The following is a 21,747-nucleotide window of genomic DNA, read 5'->3' on the forward strand; positions in this document are numbered from 1 at the left end:
CCAAAGTGGTTCCAATACGCTCCACCATCGCCAACACAGAGTCCATCTTGGCTGCTAGGACTGCAGCCGGCTCCATGCTCCAGCGCAGCCCCAAATACCTGATGCCTGTGCGGGACTCTGAGGGTGCCGGAGAAGCAGGGCCCGCTGGCTATGATGGCACCTAAGATGGTGCTTAACTCAAAATGCTAGGCAACACCTTGCAGCAAGAGTCCTGAGCCCAAGGTCCGGGCCTCCACCCAGCAGGCATGCGCAGGGACCAGAGTCTCGCCCCTCAGCCTCCAGCACACCACCGCAGCCTGAGTTCCCTGAGTTCTGGGCACTATATCCACAGTTTCCACAGCACCGCTAAGGGCCTCAAGGCGCCACCACAACTGCTCCGGGCAACAATTGGGCACCCACCGCCGTATGGCAGCACCGCCATGCGAGAGTCCCAATCCAGTCCCTCACCGTGCACAGTTCATGGTGCCCATTCGCTCCTGCGTCTCCGGTAATGCGGTGCTGCACTGCAGGCCAGGGGGCCACGTAGCTCCACAGGCCCGAGCCCGAGGGGGATTCAAGGTCCCGGCTTCGCCGGCCGCAGGGGTCACCGCGGCCTCCTCCAGTGCCTCTCCGCCCCCAGATGTAGGTGCGGCAGCCTCCTCCGGGTGAAGCACGACTCCCTCCCGGGCCACAAATGCAGGCCTCCCAGGTGTCACCTGTTGTCCGCCGATGCCACCAGTACCTCGCCTCAGTTCGCCGCCCACCTTGGCAGCCTCAGGGTCCGACGATCCCTCCGGAGGGCAGCACTCAGCCTGGTCTGTGGGACGTCCAGGCCCAGAGCAACTACAAGCACCTCCCAGCAGGGCCACTGCAGCCAACGGTCGCCGGGCCTCCTGTCACTTTTTCACAACTTTGCCTGCAGGGCAACGCCGCCACAGACAGTCTGTTATCTCTGCCGCCGCCGCCTCAATCTGCGATCCACTGTGCCCCCTGGACTCCTCACCACGCTCCCACACCATCTCCACTCAGTGTGGGCACGAAGAAGCAACTCTAGAGGATAAATGCAGGATCATTGGGGTCTAAGGACGGAGCTCTAGTAAGTCGCGTCCGCTATGGTTGCTGGCTGGCCACGCCCCCTCATCCTCAAACTTATAAAGAGATTCACTCATCCAAAGTACTGTTTCTGCATATATTCTTAACCTCATATACCTACTAAATCAACTATTTACACATCTTTGGACAGTCACATACCTCCCACCCAACCACACACACATTCATTCACTATCACAAACAAATACTCACTTAACTAATTAATAACTAATATACACTTTCACATAGCTAGTAACCAAGTTATGTAGTACTTTACAGATCAAGAGATAGAGTGAAACAGTTATTCACAAAGTTTAATCACTATCTCATATATTTAGTGAGACACTTTAAATTAGTACCTTAGATAGTCATTCACTCTGCTACTAAATCCTCCATTCAGACACTTATACATCAACTCAGACTTCAAGCCATTTTGCTATATATATATATATAATACTTATTTAAATATCGAAGTAAACCACATTCACTGGATGATGTTCATCAGTGATGTCATCTGTGATGTCATTTGAGATGTCATCAGTGATGTCATCAGTGATGTCACTGACCATGTCATGAAGGATGTAATATGTGACATCATCAGCAGTGGATTGCGGGCGCGTGAGTTATAGTTAGTACAACTAACTATAACAGGGTAATTTCAATGGTTTTGTACAAGTGAAATGTCCAACTAACTATAACACCCCTGGAACCTGTGGTTTTTTCAGTGAATTTCTGAGGTTTTTTAAATGCTAATTCCTAACTATAACATTTATGAAACCTATGTTTTTTTTAGTGAATTTCAAAGGTTTTGTAAATGACAATTTTTAAATTTATTTATTCTTATATTTATTTTTGGGATACTGATTTACTAATTTTTTTTAAACTATTTATTTTTAGATATTTTATTTTTAAAATAACATTACATTCTGTGCCCCCCCTTCCTTTTACTTTTTTTGGGCCCAGGGGACCCCATCCCCTAGAGCCAGACCCATAAATCTAACTTTTTTTTATATAGGAAGGGGATTCCTATGGAAGGAAATACAAGTTACTTATAAGTATGCTTAGAACTACTTTTCAGGGTCAGTGTTGGGTTAAAAATGCAGCACTGGGTTTTCTCCTGATAACAGGTGAGTAAATTGGAATTAGTTGGTCAGATGATTTTAGGTTAATATTTCAAAGTTCCGAAACTCCACACTTGGAGGAATTTGCAAGTGAAACCAGTCAATGTTAGCCTATGAATGCAAATTCACTTAGCAGGTAAATAGATAGTGTTATCGTTACCTTTTCTTACTCAGGAGTGGATCATGGATCCAGCACGGCTGCATCTCCTCTAAACAGTTGGAAGAATGCAAATTAACAAAGACACTCGGAAGCCGACATTTGTTTTAAAAAATATCGCTAGAATGCACGGATCATACGGGCATCCCGTGGTTTCACCAAAAAAAAGAAATTGTGGCTCTAGGGGTCCTTGTGGGACCCCCTGGGCAGACCTATAGGATGAGGGTGTGTTTACCCTCCCCCTTTTCACGTTTTAAACACACATTTCCCACGCTTCTTCAGCCTCCCTTCTACCGAGGCATAAAATGTCTGCCAACAGTTTCTAGTTTCGAATGTTGACAACCACTTGTCAGCCAATTAGCATTCAGCGCATTCAGCGCGTGATCGGAAGGGTACGCTTATATTATGAGGACAATATGGGGAGTATCTGTATTCAATTTTTTTATGAGAAGAGGGCTGCCTGGCCCCCCTCATGTGGCCAATTCCGGGCACCAGGGCCTGAAGCCATTTCAAGGTCCCGGGGCCCCCATTCCCCGGAAACGGACTTTTAAAAAACATTTATTTTGGCTGTCACCGTTGGGGACTGTGGGAGAGTCTCCAATCCCCCTACTGTCCCGCCGGATCCCCTCCTCCTGAATGAGCCGGTGTTCAAATGACATCAGAACTCCATCTGTGTATTTACCTCCTAGGAGCTGCCCCTCATGTGGCCAATTCCGGGCACCAGGGCCTGAAGCCATTTCAAGGTCCCGGGCCCCCATTCCCCGGAAACGGACTTTTAAAAAACATTTATTTTGGCTGTCACCGTTGGAGACTGTGGGAGAGTCTCCAATCCCCCCACTGTCCCACCGGCTCCCCGCCTCCTGAATGAGCCGGTGTTCAAACGACATCAGAACTCCATCTGTGTATTTACCTCCTAGGAGCTGCCTTCATGCCCGCACGCATGTTTGTGGTAGCGCCTGCATGCTAATGTTATGCATGCGCACAATACGTCCCACCGTCTGGCTAAGTACCCCTAACCTATTTCATTGTAAATTGCGCATGCTCAATTACAACATGCCCAATCACAGCTCTCACACCCAGTGACATTATGCTCAACCAATCATCGTTCTGCAAAGCATTTATAACCTGCCAACCTTCTCGAACTTTTACTATTCCACAATCACAGCCATTGATAGTGTTCGTATCTACTTCTTTTTAGGTGAGCACTTTTTTTTAAGAGTAATTAAATTAATTAATCTGAACGACCTTCAAATACCGCGTAAATGAACATTTTTGTTCGATTTGATAATGTTGTTTTTAAGCACGCTTTCTTGCTTTTTTATATCATTTAAGTTGACTTTGTAACTTTAGTTTCAGTGCAAATCACTTAATCCTGGTGCGTTTCTTTAATTTGCAAAGTGCCATGTGACCATTCCTGCACCAGTGTGCTACGTACTGTTCAACTTAATGCGATGTAGTTTTTCTCGTGTAAGTAGTGCGTCACATGCCCCATGCATTGCAAAAGTAATGTTTTCGGCAATAGTGTATTTTAGTATGGTTTCCAGCTCTTGTATATTGAATAAGTTACCTTGATAGCCATTGTTTCTGTGCAAATCCATAAACCCTGCTGCCTTTCATTACTAAAGTAGTGTGCCTCGTGCTGCTTCTTCCCCATGCACTGCACATGTAATCGATTGACCAATGTCTTATGTTAGCACGCTCTCCATGTTTTTTAATAACTTTAAACTTGATTTCTTACCATTTGTCTGTGCAAATCACTTAATCCTGCCACGTTTCTTTAATTTGCCAAGCGCCACGGGACCGTTCCCGCAGCAGTGTACCACGTGCTGTAGAAGTTATTGCAATATAGTTTTCCTCGTATAAGTAGTGCGTCACGTGCCCCATGCATTGCAAAAGTAATGTTTTCGGCAATAGTGTATTTTAGTATGGTTTCCAGCTCTTGTATATTGAATAAGTTACCTTGATAGCCATTGTTTCTGTGCAAATCCATAAACCCTGCTGCCTTTCATTACTAAAGTAGTGTGCCTCGTGCTGCTTCTTCCCCATGCACTGCACATGTAATCGATTGACCAATGTCTTATGTTAGCACGCTCTCCATGTTTTTTAATAACGTTAAACTTGATTTCTTACCATTTGTCTGTGCAAATCACTTAATCCTGCCACGTTTCTTTAATTTGCCAAGCCCCACGGGACCGTTCCCGCAGCAGTGTACCACGTGCTGTAGAAGTTATTGCAATATAGTTTTCCTCGTATAAGTAGTGCATCAAGTGCCCCATGCATTGCAAAAGTAATGTTTTCGGCAATAGTGTATTTTAGTACGGTTTCCAGCTCTTACACCTCAAATATCTTGCCTTGGTAGGCAATATTTCTGGGCAAATAGCTTAATCCTGCCGCCTTTATTTTTTTAGTAGTGCGCCACGTGCTGCTTCCTCCCCATGGACTGAACATGTAATCGATTGACCAATGTTGTATTTTAGCACGCTCTCCATGTTTTTTAATAACGTTAAACTTGATTTCTTATCCTTTCTTCTGTGCAAATCACTTAATCCTACCACGTTTCTTTAATTTGCCAAGCGCCACGTGGCCGTTCCCGCAGCAGTGTGCTACGTACTGTTCAAGTTAATGCGATGTAGTTTTTCTCATGTAATGCACATGTAATCGAATGGCAAATATTGTAATTTAGCACACTCTCCATGTTTTTTAATAACGTTAAACTTGATTTGGCCCCTGTTCTGGCTCATTATACAGAGCCACCAGATCCACTGACTACTCTTCAAATGCTATCAGCCGAAAATTGCAATGGACCTAATGGAGTTATCAGGTTTGACTTCAACATTTCATGATAAAAAAGCATTCTGAGATGAGGATTTGTGTATTTCATGTGAAATATTTTACATAACCATTCTTATGTCTCTAAAAGGTTTTCCTACAGATATTGAAGCATTCCAAATATAACCAATGACAGTTACTGACAGAATCTAACCAAATATAACAGGACAGCTACAATTGTGGTCTTTTTTGCATGCTGGTAATGATACTTTCAAAAACATTAATTTGTTGAAGATACATTACTCTATGTTATTTTATTTTAATAACTGTTTTCGCTAGAATAGTTGTAAATAGGAAAGAGGGCTCTTAGGGATGACACTTATGAACGCCTACCGAGCGCATCCATAGTGCCCCTCGAAAGCGTATTGGTGTTCGCACATGATTTTGTCTAACCACTAGTATGGTTCTAAAGCGGTTGGTTTGAAACCTCTAATGATTGCTTTTTAACACCAATCCTATTGAGAACAATTATTTTTATGTACATTAAAATTAGCTTGGATATTTTTACAACATGTACATTTTTAACTCTTTTTTCAGTTCGCAGAATGTTACATAAGTCAGCAGCCAATTGCCGAGATTGAAGAAAGAATATCCTCCTGTTTTACTTCATTACACCGATGTCTCAAATATGGAACATACTAGTTGTGAGACGCTGAATAAAAATTGCAATGGACCTAATGGAGTCATCAGGTTTGACTTTAACATTTTATGATAGAAAATGTATAATAGCCTAGTGGTGCCATAAACGCAGGATTAATTGGTACTTTGTTTTGCCTTCGAATTTTTTTTTATAAAAAGGCACAGCTTAAAATTTGTGACTGTCCTATGTACTCGATTGGTAGACCCCTAAAATATGTAGAACATATTAGAAACTAGGTACTAAAATTTGTACCATTGCTGTTATGATGCGCTAATGTACTTCTTTTTTACATTTCGAGTCTTTCTGTACTGTATGGACCCAAAAAGATTCACACATTTTTTATGGATATTCACAAATTTTTTATGGATAACGTTAAGGTAAATACTCTCAATATAACTAGTCGATGAAGTTAAAAAGTAATGGATACTTGAGGGGTTTTTGGTGGCAGATAATCTCCAATTCACACTTGTACGGATGGGTGTGATGGATACAGGGTGGTTCTCAGTATAACTAATGGATGATTAGGTATTAGGATGGCATACAGAGCTCCCAACCTTCTTACTTTTTCTCTTAAAGGGTTCCAAATTGGGGACGAATATTAGGCTGTGCAATAGAGGTTGACAGTGTTGCTCCACTAGTACTTGGGGCTTCTCATGAAGCCGGAGGATCCTCTCTCAATCTCATTAACTTTTCCCTTGCAAAGTTGACCAGATGCTTGATCTGCAAGTGCTTCTGTATACTTGCAGTTCCACACCAGTATTTTTTATTGTGGTCTCCTATTGAAAACAGTCATGCATATGCGGCAAGTAACTTTTCTTGCATTCACTTTTTTTAAGACGTGTGGAAATTAATTTCAAAACATTTAATATTGTCGTAACGCACACAGCCAGACAAGAATGAACACTGCAACTGAAGTGCATTACAGAAAAGTAGTAAGCAAGAAATTACATGATTGGGTATTAGGATGGAATACAGAACTCATATATGAACTGTTTTCCCAGCCTTCTTACTTTTTCTCTTGAAGGCTTTATAAGATCTTTCCAAGATAATTTTAAAGGAGAAAGTAGGAGAGGTAGAAAACAGGTAGGACGCTATATCACAAAGTGCAAAAATGGATAAAAAGGGTGGACTAAAATCTGCATGTACAATGGTCAGTGGAAGCGTTTTGAGAGCGGGTACACCCAAGGTCTAGTGAAGAGATTTGATTGCTGAGGCATAGCAAAGAAGGTGGCAACAACGGGGAAGAAGCTCCATGGGAGGTGGAGGCTGGGTTTGTTACTTTAATTTGTAATGTTTACCTCATTTAGTCACATCGATCTAATTTTCACTTTTGTTTCGCAGATTACCTACCGTACTTCTATTTTCCAGCCATATCACATGTTGTTTATTATATTGTTTTGTTTATGTTATGGTTCTAGTTATTTATGGTATTGTTATCTTTTAGCTATGTTTCCAGTTATTTATTGTTTTAATAAAAGTTAATTAATAAAAGTATATACGTTTTTTTTGTGAGGGTAGCAGTCCACAGTAGAAATGATATTTATAATTTGAAGTATAATTCTGAGGCTAACACTTTACCAGATCTTTACCAGAGCCTATACCTATAGTGTGGTGCACTTCTTACCTCTATGCTCACGTAAGTGTTCCATGAACTGTTACTATGGTAACAGGCAAAAAGGCATTGGGGGTAGGGTTGAAAGGTACTGGCTGTACAAAAACCGTAATATTTACCCAGGATCCTCTACAAGACCAAAAATGAAAGCAAAGTAAAACAAAACACTGTGTAACAGATTTACAACCCTCTTGCACCACTTTCGCGTCCAACCCCCCCCTCAAGCCCCGGGAATCACCACCCCTGGGAATTTGTGTATTACGGACGGAAGACTGCGTGGCCCTCCGCCTGGTGCCCTCGAGGGCCCTGGGAACTACCACAACAAAATGCGCGGATCCTACACTCATCCCGCAACTTTTTTTGTAACAAAAAAAGTTCTTACTTTATTTGCCCTACGGGTCCTCATGAGAACCCCTCAGCAGGCCTAGGAGGTCAGGGTGTGTCTACCTTGCCCCTGTTCACGTTTTGCACACATATTTCACTGACTTTCTCAGCTTTGCTTCTACCGAGGCACAAAATGGCTGCCAACAGTTCCTGGCTTGGAATGTTTACAACCGCTTGACAGTCAATTAGAATTCAGCTCGTGATCCGGATGGTGTGCTTATGCTACGATGCCAATACTCGCACAATCCACGGATCCACCGCACCCATAGAAATATAAATGACTTTACCCGCAATTTTCTCAAAAACTACTGAACAGATTGACACCATATAAGCAATTCCGTTCAGCCGTTCGAGCTGTAGCCTGTCTAAAGGTTCTATGAGAAATTGCATGGGGAAAACACGTTTTAGGACCCCCCTTTTTTCTCGGCCCCCGCTTCACCAATCACCGCCATACTTTCAGGGAAGGGGTGGAACTGAGCTGGCCAAAAGTTTAGAAAATTTCAAGAAGATTCTTCAATGGACGCCAAAGTTATTCCAAATAGAATGTTGCGGATTCCCTATGGATAATAGGTCCTAACTATAACTACCTACTGGCGACCTCCAGTAGGTAATATATATACATATATATAAATAGAGCACATTGTGGATCAGCCCCTGCTCTACAGACTCTCTGGATAACGTGGTTGAGGTGGTATTGGGGGACCGGAGGAGGCACCTGCAATTTGCACACCAAAGCAGGACTTTCCATCTCAGTGTTCCTTGAGGCGCATGCTGTTCCCTGCCCACCCGCAATGACATTTTCACATTCTGTATCTTGCTCCTGCACCGCAGTTCCCAGACTTCATTACGTTGTATTCTGGGAGTTGAAGTCCTGCGCCACACTCGGGACTTCACACAGGTGCGTTGGAGTTTACTGCAGGGGGTGGAGCTGGCTTGCATCAGCAAGCATTTGAAAGGAGGGACTTACCTGTAGCATGTGATACCATTTACTGGACGCTTTGGGCGCTGAAGAAGGCAGAAGGCTGCCGAAATGCATTCGCCATTGTGCAAATAAAGAAGGCTTCCTACCGTTTCCTCCTGGGTCTCTGTCTCTTTTCTTGGGAAGGAGTTTTGTGGATCAATGGCAGCATCACCCAGAGACGCTTTTCAGAGACCCCACCTCGTTTTGGGCACCGGCTTCACTGGGACCTGAACTGCTGCAGTTCGTTTTGTTTCACCAGCGTTAGTTGGAAAGGCTGGAAGCCCGCCATTGACACCAGGGAGAAAGAAAGCAGTTGTGGGATTATTAATCCCATGCTGGGCAGAGCACATTGTGGATCAGCCCCTGCTCTACAGACTCTCTGGACAACGTGGTTGAGGTGGTATTGGGGACCGGAGGAGGCACTCTGCAATTTGCACACCAAAGCAGGACTTTCCATCTCAGTGTTCCTTGAGGCGCATGCTGTTCCCTGCCCCCCGCAATGACATTTTCACATTCTGTGTCTTGCTCCTGCACCGCAGTTCCCAGACTTCATTACGTTGTATTCTGGGAGTTGAAGTCCTGCGCCACACTCGGGACTTCACACAGGTGCGTTGGAGTTTACTGCAGGGGGTGGAGCTGGGTTGCATCAGCAAGCATTTGAAAGGAGGGACTTACCTGCAGCATGTGATACCATTTACTGGACGCTTTGGGCGCTGAAGAAGGCAGAAGGCTGCCGAAATGCATTCGCCATTGTGCAAATAAAGAAGGCTTCCTACTGTTTCCTCCTGGGTCTCTGTCTCTTTTCTTGGGAAGGAGTTTTGTGGATATATATATATATACTTGGGCAGTTTGTAAACTATGGTTAACTAATCTGGCAAACTGGTCTAGTATTAACTAATGATTAGACAGAGAAATGTATGCCCACTGGGGCTGAATTCATTGATAATTCTGAAAGCGCGTTGACTTAACATAATCATGTCGTGGGACAATTTTGAGACTGTTATTTATTTTATTACAAAGTTATCTAGACACACATGTTAAACGAAAAGTTTTGTTTAAATTGTCTTTCAAAAATGTATTTGAGAATATTGCATTATGAAAATGAATTTAATATATTCTGCGCTTGCTTTCATAATATGTTCCAACTATGCCAGGTTTCTATTAATTTACAGAAGTTATTTGTACGCGAAAGCTTTATGTAAAACTATGAGTCTTTCTTCACTATTACCTCTCCCAGTAGTCTGGGTCACATGATCGTTTTGTGAAACACTTTGTTTAAAATGGCGAGGGATATGTAATGGAGCTTCGGTGAACAAGCAGCGACAATCTGAAGTGAGGAGGAGTTGAATATATATATATATTTTTTGATGCAACAAAGTTATATTGACATAGCGAATATATGCACTGTGTCTTTAAATTGCTTGTATCCAGAATCAGGCATAACCATGTGACTCACGTTTGGTAGGTGTGGCCCAATAGGGTGGGCTTGCACCGTGCAGATAAAAGAAGTTTCCGTTTTTGAAATGTGGTGTGTGAACAAGAGTACGCTAGTACTCGAAACGTTGCATTTTGGAAGGCACTCGGAATAAATAACAACTTGCCTGGATAACGTGGGGTCTGTCTTTTCTTTCGCCGCTGCATGTGGAGGTTTGAAGATTTTGCAAATATATATATATATATATATATATATATATATATATATATATATATATATATATATATATATATGTATATATATATATCTTTGTGTATATATATATATATTTGTCATAAAATGTATTTGCGTACCCTTTAAAATTAAAATTCTGAAAGTTTCAGGAATATATGTACAAGCAACAATTATTACCTTGAGAAATAGTATTATGGATTATTTTCAGCAGCTTTGAGATCAGGACACTAGCGCCACCAGACACAGATGAAGGAAACTGATATTCAACCTTGGAAATGCGCCTGTAGGTTCCCTGATGTGAGTCCGCTTTGAAAGGTGGATTTCCAACAAGAAATTCATAGCACAGTACACCAAGACTCCAGATGTCCACTTTATTGTCATGCATTTTACCTACAATCATCTGAGGAGGCAGGTAGTCTAAAGTACCACAAAGCCTACTTCGCCGGGATGAGGGTGCATGCACAGGCCACCCAAAGTCTGCAACCTTCAGATCTCCATTTCTCAGGCTTGATGTCCCTGTGAATGCCCTTCTTTGAATGGCAGTAAGACAGTGCATTTGCCAGCTCTGTGATGAAAGTGGCAGTTTTTTTGGTCATCAAACATCTTATTTTTCTGGAGCTCTCTGGATAGCTCTCCAAGTGGTGCATATTCCAAAATAAGGTACACTCTGATAGCATTATGGAAGTAAACATACAGCCTTAATACGCCTTCGACATGGTCTGCCATCGCACTCTAAAAACACGCCTCCAAGAAGCCGGTATCCAAGAGAAGGCCCTCGACTGGACCACATCCTTCCTCTCCGGCAGATCACAGAGCGTCCGCCTCCCACCCTTCCGATCCGAGGCCACCGACTTCATCTGTGGCGTCCCCCAGGGCTCCTCCCTCAGCCCAACGCTGTTCAACATCTGCATGGCCCCCCCTCGCACAAGTGGCCCACCACCACAACCTCAACATCATCTCCTACGCCTATGCTACTCAGCTCATCGTCTCCCTCACCAAGGACCCACGCACTGCCAAAACCAACATCCACGATGGAATGAAGGCCATCGCCGACTGGATGAGGAGCAGCTGGCTGGAACTGAACTCGGACAAGATGGAGGTTCTCATCCTCGGACCCAACCCCTCGCCCTGGGATGACTCCTGGTGGCTGACCACTCCGACACCCACCGACCACTCACGCAATCTAGGATTCATCCTCGACTCCTCCCTCTCCATGTCCAAATATGTCAACGCTGTCTCCTCCTACTGCTACAACACCCTCCGCACGCTTCGCAGGATCTACAAGTGGATCCTGACCGAAACAAGAAGAACGGTGACACAGGCCCTCGTCAGCAGCAGGCTGGACTACGGCAACGCACTCTACGCCGGAATCCCAGCCAAACAATTACGACGACTACAGCGCATCCAAAATGCCTCCACCCGACTGATCGTCAACGTCCCCTGCCGCAGCCACATCACCCCCACCTGACAAACCTACACTGGCTCCCCGTCGACAAGAGGATCACCTTCAAACTCCTCACCCAAGCACACAAAGCACTCCACAACACCGGACCAGCCTACCTGAACAGCAGACTCAGCTTCCACACCGAAAAAGGAAAAACCAAAGGTGGTGATGGACGGAGAGTTGACAATACAAACACTCACCCCCAGTCAACTGATCTGGGTTTAATCCATCACCGTTCTTTAGCTCACTCCGCCACCCCAGTTCAGACATGGCGGTATGCAAATCAGTCTGACCCTCTGCCTCATGGGAACAGTCCAGCCCGAACTGCCAAGCCATGTCTTCCCTGGACCGGAATCAAGCTTCCCAGGACCGGTTTCTGGCATTACAGCCGTCTTCGGCCGGGCTTGCTTGACTCCAGTGGCACCCGCCAGCTCCGCTCCACCAGCCTCACCCTCGCCGCCATCCCCCACATCCAACAACCTCCGGCGGCAGATCCTTCTCCTACCTCGCCGCCAAGACCTGGAACACCCTACCTACCCACCTACGGCAGACCGAAGACCTACTCGCCTTCAGAAGAATCCTCAAGACCTGGCTGTTCGAGCAGTAGCAAACCCCCCTCCCCCCTCTCAGTGCCATGAGCCCCTCACAGATGAGTAGCACGCTTTACAAATACGATGATTGATTGATTGAATATGTTGGGATGCCTTAAAGTAGACTAGATTTCAGCTTCTCGGACTGAGCTGAAAATCGTGTACATAAATAGTTGCCAATCAGTGTCCTTCAAAAAAAAAAAAAACGATCTTATTTTCAGGGCTGTATTTTGACCTTTAATGTGACTTGCGTTGTCTCATTGTACAGTGCAATAATCTGTACTACCGTGATGTTAGGCTGCAATGGAAGTCCTTGCAATGCACTTGTCATTTGTGAATGGGAAGGAAAATGCCAATCTATTAGGCAAAGAATATAAAGCGGATGAGTTGGCTGAATGTTTGTGAGGAGGCTATATAACTTTTTCACAGTGTATGGTTAATGTTTTTCTTTCAGAGATGGTTAATATTGTCTTCAGAAATACAACAAATAGATTTAAAAAGATATGTATGCATTTGTTTGATTTATTGCACTTTAATGGATTAATAAATAGGCTACTGCAGCCGGCAGTGGCTTTAATCAATCCAAGAGTCCGTCTCTCTGTTTGGTGGTTCTACGCACCTGAGTGGTAGTTGGATATATATATATATATATATGGCTGCCAACAAGACTGGACTTTGGTAAGGTGCCCACGAGTCCTACAAATGGAAAAGCGTGGGTAATTCTGACTGGTTAAATCGTCAGCATTTTCTCACAGCATCACCCACTTATGGGACATTACATCTACAGTCAGCCTAGCACTACGGGAACCAGCATGCACGATATTGACATCAACCCGCCTGAGGTGACCACTAGAGGGCGAATAAATATCAGCAGCAAACATGGCGAGTGCTCAGCATTGACTTTGATGATGCCGAGGCCACTTCCCCCGAAGAAGGTCATGGACTGACCGAAATGCATTGGGAAACCCCAGCCGCTACTGCCAAACAAAAGAATAAATGTTTTTTTAACCTCCCGGAACGAGTGCGACTCCTTCTGTTTCCGAGTGAGACAAACTGTTTTATACGTTGGAGCTTGGTCCTGCTCCGAGTGAATGCACCACCTATAATCGAGCGCCGAATGCTGCCCGAACACGGACCAACACAGATATATGCGAAAGCACAATGGCCAGCAGGCTGCCACCAAGACTGGACTTTGGTAAGGTGCCCACGAGTCCTACAAATGGAAAAGCGTGGGTAATTCCGACTGATTAAATCGGCAGCGTTTTATCACAGCATCACCCACTTATGGGACATTACATCTAGAGTCAGCCTAGCACTACGGGAACCAGCATGCACGATATTGACATCAACCCGCCTGAGGTGACCACTAGAGGGCGAATAAATATCAGCAGCAAACATGGCGAGTGCTCAGCTTTGACTTTGATGATGCCGAGGCCACTTCCCCCGAAGAAGGTCATGGACTGACCGAAATGCATCGGGAAACCCCAGCCGCTACTGCCAAACAAAAGAATAAATGTTTTTTTAACCTGCCGGAATGAGTGCGACTCCTTCTGTTTCCGAGTGAGACAAACTGTTTTATACGTTGGAGCTTGGTCCTGCTCCGAGTGAACGCACCACCTATAATCGAGCGCCGAATGCTGCCCGAACACGGACCATCACAGATATATGCGAAAGCACACTGGACAGCAGACTGCCACCAAGAATGGACTTTGGTAAGGTGCCCACGAGTCCTACAAATGGAAAAGCGTGGGTAATTCTGACTGATTAAATCGGCAGCATTTTATCACAGAATCACCCACTTATGGGACATTACATCTACAGTCAGCCTAGCACTACGGGAACCAGCATGCACGATATTGACATCAACCCGCCTGAGGTGACCACTAGAGGGCGAATAAATATCAGAAGCAAACATGGCGAGTGCTCAGCTTTGACTTTGATGATGCCGAGGCCACTTCCCCCGAAGAAGGTCATGGACTGACCAAAATGCATCGGGAAACCCCAGCCGCTACTGCCAAACAAAAGAATAAATGTTTTTTTAACCTGCCGGAATGAGTGCTACTCCTTCTGTTTATATTATATGTCCAACATGCTCCAACAAAAGAAGAAGCGGAAGCCCAGAGGAGAACAGGATAGGAAGCCTTTATTCACCCGGTCACATTTTTGATGGCGGCGAATGCACCTCGGCGCGTGCCTTCGTCAGCGCCCAACACCAGCATGACTCATGAGTATAGTTCCTCCCTGCCTCCACATGTATGGTGAACACGGGTTAGCCCCTCCCCCGCGTGAGTATAGCTCAACAGGTGCAGTACGTTCTCCATTCTCCGGACTACAACTCCCGGGGGGCCATACATATATATATATGCCAAAACCATCTTCTCCAAAGAAAGTCAGAGGCCACAAACGGGGAATGCAATGGAGTCTCTTTATTGAGGTTGAGCAGATGGGCGTATGCATTTCGGCCATGTGGCCTCTTCAGCGCCCCAGGTGTAACAGGAGGTGAGTTTTGCCGCCAAACAGTCCTACCCCAACTCAAATAGTTCCAGTTCGCTCCACCCACAAGCGGAGATCGATGTCACCTGCTTGAATGTAACGGGGGTGAAACAGACTGCATGTCCCAGCATGCAGTGGTTTGCCAGGACAGCCACAGATATGCGGGTAAAGCAGGACCATTAAGCAGCTCTCTCCCAGTGTCCCGCACTGCCTTCCACAACGATGAAGCTACTTGCGTCCCCAAACTGCACAACCGCCACAATCAGGTAAGTTTCCAACGGGGTCATGCGGCAGTGCGCCCCGCCCAATGCAAAGTTGCACAGCTTCTGTTCCTTCTGAGTGTAGTAGTGGGCCTGGTCCTTCCGATTCCTCAGACCCAAAACCAATATTCCGCCGAAGCAGAACAGCGCCAGTGATGGCCAGGACAGCTTGTGTGCAGGGGCCTCTGTTGCACGTCGCTGGCTAGCAGTGCAGAATATGCCAAAACCACCTTCTCCAAAGAAAGTCAGAGGCCACAAACGGGAAATGCAATGGAGTCTCTTTATTGAGGTTGAGCAGATGGGCGTATGCATTTCGGCCGTGTGGCCTCTTCAGCGCCCCAGGTGTAACAGGAGGTGAGTTTTGCCGCCAAACAGTCCTGCCCCAACTCAAATAGTTCCAGTTCGCTCCACCCACAAGCGGAGATCGATGTCACCTGCTTGAATGTAACAGGGGTGAAACAGACTGCATGTCCCAGCATGCAGTGGTTTGCCAGACAGCGACAGATTTGCGGGTAAAGCAGGACCATTAAGCAGCTCTCTCCCAATGTTCCGCATTGCCTTCCACAACGATGAAGCTCCTTGCGGCCCCAAACTGCACACAACCGCCACAATCAGGTAAGTTTCCACGGGGGCAAATGCGGCAGTGCGCCCCGCCCAATGCAAAGTTACACCACTTCTGTTCCTTCTGAGTGTAGTGGTGGGCCTGGTCCTTATTCCTCGGACCCAAAACAAATATTCTGCCGAAGCAGAACAGCGCCAGTGATGACCAGCCAGGTACGTTTTTATACATATATATATAAATTCACTGAAAAAACCATAGGTTATAGACCATATATAGTTAGGAATTAGCATTTAAAAAACCTTATTTTACTCACACAAAACCATTGAAATTCCATATATAGTTAGTTGTACTAACTATATATCGCGCACCCGCAATCCACTGCTGATCATGTCACATATTACATCATTCATGACATGGTCAGTGACATCACTGATGACATCACTGATGACATCTCAAATGACATCACTGATGACATCACTGATGACATCTCAAATGACATCACTGATGACATCACTGATGACAACATCCAGTGACTGTGTTTTTCTGTAAAGTTAAAATATGTCTTACATATTTAAGAATGAGTGGATGTATAAGTGTCTGGATGAAGAATTTAGTAGGTGCATGACTGACTGTATGAGTGAGTGGTTAAATGTGTCTCACTGAGTGCATGGGTTAGTGACTAAACTGTCTTAATTTGTGCATCATTATGTCTGTTCTTCTGTAAAATGCTGCATGTGTTGATCATTAGCTATATGAGTAACTATATGGGTTATTGATTGGTTGCCCAAGCATTTGTATGGGACACTGAGTGTGTGTGTGGGTGGCTGGGAGGTGTGTGACTCTGTGCATAGATGTATGGGTTCAAAAGTGCATGTGGAAACAGCTGTATGGGCGGTTGACTGTGTGCATGACTGTATTGGTGAGTGAATAGATATCTCAGTGCTACATGTCAAAGTAAGTACATATGTAAAATACAGTACATGTGAGAGTTGACATATATAAATAACTGTGCATAAGAGCCAGTGAATGTGTGAGTGGCTGTATGGATCATTGTGAACTTGTATCCAGGATTGTATAAGTGAGTAAATATGTTTTAGTATATGTTTGAATAAGTAAGGTGTGTATAACTGTTTAGTTGTGAAAATGGAGGTGTGATTGATTCTTTGCATGACTGACTAGGTGTGTAAGTAACTCCATGGATGAGTGACAGTCTGTGAGTGTCTGTTTACACTGAGTGTATCTAAGGTTATATTGGAGTCTGAAGAGGTTCATCGTATTATCACATGAATGATATCATCAGTGATGTGATCAGTAATGTCAAATGAGATGTCATCAGTGATGTCATTTGAGATGTCATCAGTGATGTCATCAGTGATGTCATTTGAGATGTCATCAGTGATGTCATCAGTGATGTCACTGACCATGTCATGAATGATGTAATATGTGACATGATCAGCAGTGGATTGCGGGTGCGCGATATATAGTTAGTACAACTAACTATATATGGAATTTCAATGGTTTTGTGTGAGTAAAATAAGGTTTTTTAAATGCTAATTCCTAACTATATATGGTCTATAACCTATGGTTTTTTCAGTGAATTTCATTGGTTTTTTAAAAGCTAATATCTACATCTGTAAAATGTATTCTTCTTTAAATCCAAAAATATATTTTATATGTTTATTATTAAATTTTTTTAAATATTTTTTTTGTTTCGCTCCCGGTCCGCTAACCGGGAAGCTTCCCGTTAGCTCAATTCGATTCCGCGATCCGGTCCGCGAACCGGTAACAAATCAACATAGTGACGGTATCGCGTTGCCGCGTAATGCGTCTTATGACGTACTGCGTTAGCGCACCCGGAAGTGCCCCGGGGCGCGGACCGAGGCGCGAAACGCAACTCCCCGGAAGCGATCGCCGGCGCGAAAGCGCGACGTATCGCGTTGCCGCGAAATGCGTCTTGTGACGTATCGCGTTAGCGCACCCGGAAGTGTCCCGGGGCGCGGACCGAGGCGCGAAGCGGAGCGACCCGGAAGCTAACCGGGGAGCGTTCCGCAGCGCGTAACATGAGCGTGAGAGGTCATGTGACTTGTTAATAAAACTTTTCATTGGTTCATTTCACTTTTAGTTTCATAATTATGGAAGGCTAGGTCATGTGACCTAAAAATAACACTTTTCATTGGTTGAGAAGTATTGTTTTTTCCAAATGATGAAAACCACTCCTTCTTTCCTCACTCTGACTTTCATTATTGTGAGAGGAAGACCTATTTTGCTTCTTGGAAGACCTATTTTGATTGTATGAAAATGGCTTCACTGATTGCTTCAGCTGGTGCACCCCCACCACCACCTCCACCTCCTCATGGGAAGAGAGGACCACCTCCCCAGGTGGTTACCAACACTGAGGAGGAAGATGAAGAGATGGATGAGGAGGGAGAACAACCACAATTCCTGGAAGAGTTGCCCCGGGTTTCAAGAAAGAAACCCAGTTTCATCTGGCAGTTTTTTTCCATCCCTCGTGGCCAAAAAAAGGTCAATGCCAGGTACGCAACATGCCTCATATGCAAGGAACAATTGTCCAGAGGGACGGACAAAAAATACAGCTATGGTAATCATACCATGCATAGGCACATGACGAGGAAACATCCCCTAAATTACAGCCGGGCGGAATTAAGGGATATGATGGACAATCCTCGACCAACTCCTGTGGCGAGACCAACAACATCGGTTTCTTTATCACCAGAGGAGGCACGGGAAACTGTGCCAAATATCCAACCAAATCTTGGGCACATGATCCACTTATGTATGCACTGTCGTGCATTATTAGCTTGTGGGAACATGAGCATCAATGCACTGAACCTGGCGTATGAACACCATGATTGCCCTAACCGCCCCCAGTAATTTTTTTTTGCTCCTGTTGAGCCCTTTTCAATGCCTGTTTTTTGTTGTTTCCCCCCCCCAAAAAAAAACAAAAAAAATATAAAATCGTTCAAAAAATACAAAAAAAACAAAAAATGTTCAAAAAATTAAAAAAAAATATAAAACAACAAAAATATTAAAAAAAAAGTTCTTTTCAGAACTACCTTCCCTTTCCCAAAAAATTGCTACAATGTTTAGCACTCTGGCAAGCTCTATTTCTTTTGGTTCGCTCCCGGGTTAGCTTCCCGGTACGCGGACCGGGAGCTAACCAAAAAAAAATTAAAAAAAACAAAAAAAGTGTAAGTATAAGGAAAGTAAACAGAGAGTGATGTTTCAAGAAAGACAGCTATAGGGAGTAAAGAAGAGATACTGTTTAATAGATCTATTTACCAAAGAACAGACAGAAGAGGGTATAATTGTGAAAAACAAAATAGATAACGAAGTGAAAGAAAAACAAGCATTGGCATAGCCAATAGGTATCGACTTTGGGACCTTCTAAGTATTTAGTTATGCAGCATAATATCCTTGGTGCAGCAACATCAACTGTTGCATGGCTAAACACGTATAAGGTCCCAAAGGCGAGACCTATTGTCTATGCCAATGCTTGTTTCTTAAGTAGAATTGCAATACGTCTGGCTCTTCCATGTGAAAAGATCTTATCTTGTGCTCTAAAGATTGCTAAAGTCTCGACAGAGAACAGGCTAGGCTGTAAGTAGGGTAAATTGCGCTTGGTGATCTGTTTGAGGGAGCTTCTGCTTTGCCTGGTGTCTTTGGAGAGCAGTTTTGATTGTTATACTGGACAATATAGCCCTAATCTAAATAACATAGGGGCATATTATCAACATAGGCAATAAAAGTTTTGCAGCTTTTATCGGCAGAAATGTGTCGCTAAAGCTGCTTTTGCGGCAGAAAACTGCCGCTAAAGCCGCTTTTGCACCAGTTTTCTGCCAATAAAAAGAGAAATAATTTTATTGGCTGCATTCATAATATGCCACTTAGTGTGCTTCAACTACACAGAGAAAGCATTATGAACAAATGGTGATACAGTGATCAGTCAAAGACACTAAGAGTAATAGAGACGGAGTGAGTGAACAAGAGTGAGGAACTATGAGAAGAGAGGGACTGAGAAAAAGAGTGGAAGGAGTTGAGTAAGTAGGTAATAGAGAAAGGAATGAGGGAAGTAGCAAAGGCAGGAAACTAAGGATTAAAGAAATGAAGCAGTGGAACTAATAGTAGTTCAATGTGATAGAAATGTAACGAAAAGAGTACAAAATATTTACCTTATAATTGTCGTTAAATTACTCAATTTTTAATTTTATACTTTCAATCTGTGAAAGAGAGAACAAACATTTGAAAAATATAAAACCATGTATTAAAAAATTACAAAAGACAAGGGCAAAGATTGAAGGACAAACAGTTTTTCAATAACTTTGACACTTACAGAAGCTACACAGTCCTAAAGATATACATTTTAAACTAACACTATCTTGATGCAGATGAAGTGAGGCCTATCTTAAAACATGGTGCATCTTTTGCATTGCTGTTGTCTCAGAAAAGTGTCGCAAGACACTAAAATTTAAAATAATTGCTTCAGGATGCCAATAAGATGTCTACTATCCAGAGTTTTGTTTCAGGTGAGGCCTACTCAGGGTTGCAGATGAAATTTCGAGTTGTTGAAGAGAATAGAGGACATAATACATGTGAAGGTCTACCAATGAAGTGAGTCATGTCCACTGCAATCTTCAACAAAGTCCAAACCTCCTATGTTTCCCTTGACAGACCTAAACTTGATCTGCACAATGTGATTCGTAATGATAGGAAACACAGGTGATGTAATTGAAATACATGCAATTTATTTTGCTCATTTCACAATCACATCACTTGTGTTTCCTTTACTTAGGTATCTCATTGTGCAGATGTAGTCTAGCATATGAAAGAATACGCAGAAGTGCAGCACTGCATGCAACAACTTTGACACTTACAGAAGCCTCACCTTCTCCATGCCTCCTACACAGTTCTACATATACATCATAAATGCAAACAGTACAGAATTAATTATACATGTTAAATGGTTTATTTTTGCTGTTCTCAGAATGTATCAAAATTCACTAAAAACAGTGACTTGAAGGTATTCATCATGTAACAGCGGGGAAAAAAAACACAATCAAAATGATTGTGTTTAAAAAACCCATACAACATCAGAAATCAAAAATCAGAACTCCTTAAAGTTAACTTACTTTCCATGACGTCCAAGGATGTCCTATGAACAGCTTACACTCTTTTGTGCTGTTATTACTTTCAGCCCGCCACTTTCTGAAAGAAAATCTCCATCGTTTTTAAAAACATGTTACATACAATAAATGACTTCTTGCTCTCTACCACAAGATTCCACAAGGCCAAATCTTGTCAGAGCCATGTATAACTCTTGGATTTCTTGTTAGCCAATCCCATCATTTGGCATTTCCGCAACTTTCAGAATTAAAATGTTGAAGATCATTTTCACAATCCTGGAATAGTAATATCTTCCCCTTCTTGCTCAGTCATGTTCTACATTTCCTATGACACTGATACTGCTTAATATGAAGCAGACTTACACTACCTCTATGACTACAACAATTATTTAATTCTCTACATCACTTTTAATCACAAAGCAATGTAAAACAGTAGACAGCATTGCAGACTTACATTCCCTCTACTCCATGTTTTGATTGGCTGCTTCAATTAGCTTATAAAAAGAAACAGTTTTTCTGAACTCATTCAAAGTGCACATATATCTCCATGATGTCCAGTCCTATGATTAGAAGTTATGTCTCTGAACTACACTTATCCTCAAGGCCAAATTGTGTAGGAGCCATTAGAACTTCTTGAAATTCCACAGAGCACATCCCGAGATTATTTCCCTAAAATTTTGGTTTTAAAAACACCAGGTAAGAGTTTTTAAGGTCATACGGCAATTTTTTTTTGAAAATTAAAACAGAATCATTGCAGAATGACCAGCCATTTCTAGACTTTAAATAAGCTGTGTAATGTCCTGATGATATTGAAGG

At 43.5% G+C, this 21,747-nt stretch overlaps 1 pseudogene; it reads right to left on the reverse strand.

The window, feature by feature from the left end:
• Positions 1–443: 443 nt before the first annotated feature.
• Positions 444–12,642, reverse strand: LOC144828254 (aurora kinase A pseudogene; annotated as a pseudogene).
• Positions 12,643–21,747: the final 9,105 nt, after the last annotated feature.

The sequence above is a fragment of the Lissotriton helveticus genome, chromosome 4_1, assembly GCF_964261635.1.
Source record: "Lissotriton helveticus chromosome 4_1, aLisHel1.1, whole genome shotgun sequence".
Taxonomy (NCBI): Eukaryota; Metazoa; Chordata; class Amphibia; order Caudata; family Salamandridae; genus Lissotriton; species Lissotriton helveticus.